Raw genomic sequence first — 5,817 nt, forward strand, 5'->3', positions numbered from 1 at the left:
ATTCTGGGAGGTGGATCATAGAGGATCCTGCTGTGATGTATGTCAGAGAGTGTTTTGCCTATGTTCTCCTCTAGGAGCTTTATAGTTTCTGGTCTTACATTTAGATCTTTAATCCATTTTGAGTTTATTTTTGTGTATGGTGTTATAAAGTGTTCTAGTTTCATTCTTTTACAAGTGGTTGACCAGTTTTCCCAGCACCACTTGTTAAAGAGATTATATTTAATCCATTGTATATTCTTGCCTCCTTTGTCAAAGATAAGGTGTCCATAGGTGCATGGATTTATCTGTGGGCTTTCTATTGTGTTCCGTTGATCTATATTTCTGTTTTTGTGCCAGTACCATACTGTCTTGATAACTGTGGCTTTGTAGTATAGTCTGAAGTCAAGCAGGTTGATTCCTCCAGTTCCATTCTTCTTTCTCAAGATGGCTTTGGCTATTCGAGGTTTTTTGTATTTCCATAAAAATTGTGAAATTATTTGTTCTAACTCTGTGAAGAATACCATTGGTAGCTTGATAGGGATTGCATTGAATCTATAAATTGCTTTGGGTAGTATACTCATTTTCAGTATATTGATTCTTCCAATCCATGAACATGGTATATTTCTCCATCTATTAGTGTCTTCTTTGATTTCTTTCATCAGTGTTTTATAGTTTTCTATATATAGGTCTTTTGTTTCTTTAGGTAGATATATTCCTAAGTATTTTATTCTTTTCGTTGCAATGGTGAATGGAATTGTTTCCTTAATTTCTCTTTCTATTTTCTCATTATTAGTGTATAGGAATGCAAGGGATTTCTGTGTGTTGATTTTATATCCTGCAACTTTACTATATTCATTGATTAGTAAATCAATTAATTTAGTAAATCAATGAATGGGCCAAAGAACTAAATATACATTTCTCCAAAGAAGACATACAGATGGCTAACAAACACATGAAAAGATGCTCAACATCACTCATTATCAGAGAAATGCAAATCAAAACCACTATGAGGTACCATTTCACGCCAGTCAGAATGGCTGTGATCCAAAAGTCTACAAGCAATAAATGCTAGAGGGGGTGTGGAGAAAAGGGAACCCTCTTACACTGTTGGTGGGAATGCAAACTAGTACAGCCACTGTGGAGAACAGTGTGGAGATTCCTTAAAAAACTGGAAATAGAACTGCCTTATGATCCAGCAATCCCACTGCTGGGCATACACACTGAGAAAACCAGAATTGAAAGAGACACGTGTACCCCAATGTTAATCACAGCACTGTTTATAATAACCAGGACCTGGAAGAAACCTAGATGTCCATCAGCAGATGAATGGATATGAAAGCTATGGTACATATACACAATGGAGTATTACTCAGCCATTAAAAAGAATACATTTGAATCAGTTCTAATGAGGTGGACGAAACTGGAGCCTATTATACAGAGCGAAGTAAGCCACAAAGACACCAATACAGTATACTAACGCATATATATGGAATTTAGAAAGATGGTAACATAACCCTGTATATGAGACAGCAAAAGAGACACTGATGTATAGAACAGTCTTTTGGACTCTGTGAGAGAGGGAGAGGGTGGGATGATCTGGGATAATGGCATTGAAATATGTATAATATCATATATGAAACGAGTCACAAGTCCAGGTTCGATGCACGATACTGGATGCTCGGGGCTGGTGCACTGGGACGACCCAGAGGGATGGTATGGGAAGGGAGGAGGGAGAAGGGTTCAGGATGGGGAACACATGTATACCTGTGGCAGATTCATTTCAATATATGGCAAAACCAATACAATATTGTAAAGTTAAAAAATAAAATAAAAGTTAAAAAAAGAAAAAAAAGGATTACTCTACCAAAATATGATTATTCTTAATAGAAGCAATTTGTGTGCATTAGTTGCTCAGTCACATCTGACTCTTTGTGACCCTATGGACTTTAGCCTGCCAGGCTCCTCTGTCCATGGGATTCTCCAGGCAAGAATATTGGAGTGAGTTGACAGTTCCTTCTCCAGGGGATCGTCTCAACCCAGGGATTGAGATGTCTCTTTCTTCAGTGGCAGGAGGAAAGAAACTACAAGTGTCCCTCTTTTCCCCTTCTCTATACAAAATTAAAAGGAGGTTCCTCTTAAAATTCTGTGTTGCCATGATGACACCTGGTTCCACCTGAACTTGTATCAAACTTTGAGCTAACCAATGCGTTTTTCTTACGGAAATGTTTGTCTTAAGCTATGTTGAAGAACTATGTATTTACCCCAGACTCTGTCTTTCTCCAAGTCAATTAGGGGCTTAACAAACCAGTATGTTTTGCTCATACCTTGTTCTCCTAATCTATGTTAATGAAACTATATATTTACTTGGAAACCTGCCTTTCTTCAAGATTCATGTCAATCATTTTATGGCCCAGGACAGCTCGCCTTGTGCCAATGTTATCTCAAAATGCATGTTGTGGTTGAGGGCCTGGTACTAGTCTTTGAGTTTTGAGAATTCCCTTTCTCTAATTAGCAGCCTGCTAGTAGCTATATAACATCTGGCTAAAGACGTGCAGGGGGGCACTGTTTCTGCCCACTTCTGAAGTCTATGTCAGAAGCTTTTTCTATCTCTTTTATGCTTTAATAAAACTTTATTACACACACATAAAAAAAATAATAAAAGAAGACATTGGAGATGCAACAGATGCAGAAAAAGCTTTCTCGGAGCCTCCCTTATCAGACTCAAAGCAGAAAGTTCTGGTAAGTATGGCTGCCAGAAAGTCCCTCTCTGGGGACAGGCTGTGCCCAAGAGAAGGACGGTGAGTAGAACTAGGGCAATAATTGTGGACACAGTGGGGGAAGGAGAGGGTGGGACGCATTGAGAGAGTAGCATGGAGACATACACGTGATCATGTGTAAAGCAGATGGCCAGTGGAAATTTGCCGTATGACGCAGGGAGCTCAGACCTGATGCTCTGTGATGCCTAGAGGGGTGGGATGGGGTGGGAGGTGGGAGGGAGGTTTAAGAGGGAGAGGACACATGCCTACCCAGGGCTGATTCATGCAGATGTATGGCAGAAACCTACACAAAGTTGTAAGGCAATTCTCCTCCAATTAAAAACAGAGACATTTACATTTTTTAAAAATTTCACTCTCTTGGAGTTTTCTATCCTGACGAAACTGAAAAGACCACTCATACCTGCAGAGACAAACACTATTACAAAGCGTCTCATCTCTGGTTTCTTAATTTATTTGTTTTTCCCAAAGAAACCCATTTGTTCTTCCCATAAAAGACTTTTCTCCCTACACCCCTCTACTAAGTTAGGTACAGAAGCCTGTAGCTTTAATCATTTAGCAAGTTATACTTTTGTTGTCTCCTGTATATAATCCTTCCTCCTGATAATTTGCCTTTTCTGTGTCTTTTTTGCAGGCTCCAGTCAAAAAACCTGAGGATAAAGGGGGGGACGTTTTTCTGTTCCAAGAGCAGCCAAGTTTAACTGTTTCCACAATATGATGTTGCTACTGCATAAAATGTGTGGCCAGGTAAAGGAAGTAGTGGACAGCGTTCACGCATTTAACGTTGCCATAGAGACGACTATGTGTCAGGAACTAAAATAGGCATCAGAGACTTAGAAGGAAAGAGCACTCCCACTTTAACAACAGGGGGTACTGGAGACAGTTTATCTGGAATCCATTTCACACACCTTTTTAAAAAAAATTTTAATTGGAGGATAATTGCTTTACAATGGCTTATTCGTTTCCGCCATACATCGCCATGAATCAGCCATTGGTACACGTATGTCCCCTCCCTCTTGGGCCTCCTTTCCCACCTCCCACCCCATCCACCCCTCTAGGTTGTCACAGAGCACTGGGTCTGAGCTCCCTGGGTTATAGAGCAACTTCCCATTAGCCATCTGTTTTACACCTGGTAATGGATATGTTTCAATGCTCCTCTCTCAATTCGTCCCACCCTCTCCTTCCCCCACTGTGCCCACAAGTCTGTTCTCTATGTCTGCATCTCTACTGCTGCCCTACAGATAGGTTCCTCAGTACCACCATCTTTCTAGATTCCATACACACGCGTTAATGTAGGATATTTGTTCTGCTCTTTCTAACTTACTGCACTCTGTATTAAAGGCTCTATGTCCATCCACCTCATTAGAACTGAGTCAAATGAATTCCTTTTTATGGCTATTGGTCATACTATTTAATTGGTATAAATACTGGATCATTTTTCTGCCCTGGGGAATTATCAACATCCTGGTTTTGGCTGATTGTGTTTTTACTCAAACTGTGAATCTATCCCTTATGTTCACAATGAGCTGTAGTTGATCTAGAGGCTTGAGGACACTCTGATTCAGCTTTTCATCAGGACTGTGTTCCGGGCGGTGTTCTGTGTTGTCTGTTGCAGCACACTGGCTAACACGGGGTATCTGGTTGTCCCCCAGCGGTAAGGGAAGAACAACGATCAGGTGATGTCAGCCTCTTCCATCAAAGTTTAACCCGACAGTTTCAATCTCCATTGTTTCCCAGCCTGTATTTCAGTAGACTTGCAGGACAGTGAACTTGCAGGATTTTCCTAATTCTGTTCATCCTCTTCTATCTATTTTTTAAAAAACTCATTTAACAACTTTGCTGCTTAATTTCTTTACCTCCATCCCTCTTTCTCTCTACTGCAGCTGCTCATTCCCACAAATAGTTGGGTACTTCATAATAATCAATGTCCTCCATGTCCATAATCTGTTTCAAGCATTATTTTCTTCGGTAACATCTTTTTATTTTTACTTCTCTAGTTTCGCTTCCTATCTTTTAGTTCCACCCAGCCATAACCATGGTCTTCCCTGTGGCTCAGCTGGTAAAGAATCCGCCTGCAATACAAGAGACCTGGGTTTGATCCCTGGGATAAGAAGATCCCCTGGAGAAGGGAAAGGCTACCCACTCCAGTATTCTGGCCTGGAGAATTCCATGGACTGTATAGCCCATGGGGTTGCAAAGAGTCGGACATGCTTGAACAATTTTCACACAACCGTAACCATTCATCAACCAATCATTACTTCCCACCCTCTTTCCTCACCTCTGGCAATGCAGGGTTTTTATTTTCCAATTAAAGAACTTTTCCTCATCAACTCTACTATCTAACTCTAATAGTCCGTGACAGAAAAGTAAAGTGCTTATTACACAGTGTGATATATGTCTCAGTAAACCTGAGGGAGAAGATGAAAATGACCATTTCTCTTTCTCAGTAAAATAATTCCATTTATCTATTATTATTCTCTTTTTCTTAAAATCTCTTTCATCTGATATTAATATGGCTATGCATCTTTCTTATGTTACTGTTTGCACAGTGTATCTCTTCTTTCCTTCTGCTTCCAATGCATCTGCTTTCTCATGTTTAAAATGCAACTCTTTTTTTAAACTCGCATTTATGTTTTGTTTTGTTTTGTTTTCTTATTTTTTGGCCACACTGCACAGTTTGCAGGATCTGAGTTCTCCAACCAGGGATTGAACCCTGGCCCTGGCCGTGAAAGCACTGGGTCCTAAATCCTGGACCTCCAGGGAATTCCCTAAAGTGCAACTCTTTTTTAAAAAAAAAAAATTTTTTTTTTTTTTAATGTGGACCATTTTTAAAGTCTTTATTGCTTCTGCTTTATGTTTTGATTTTTGGTTGTGAGGCATGTGGGATCTTAGCCCCACGACCAGGGATCGAACTGGCACCCCCTGCATTAGAAGGCAAGTCTTAACCACTGGAGTGCCAGGGAAACCCCCTGAAGTACAGCTCTTGCACATATGGTTACCTGTGTTTCCTTCTCCTGTGACAATTTGTGTGTTTTCACTGACAACAGGCATAAGAGGACACTGC

This window comes from Bos javanicus, chromosome 18 (genome assembly GCF_032452875.1).
Source record: "Bos javanicus breed banteng chromosome 18, ARS-OSU_banteng_1.0, whole genome shotgun sequence".
Lineage (NCBI taxonomy): Eukaryota > Metazoa > Chordata > Mammalia > Artiodactyla > Bovidae > Bos > Bos javanicus.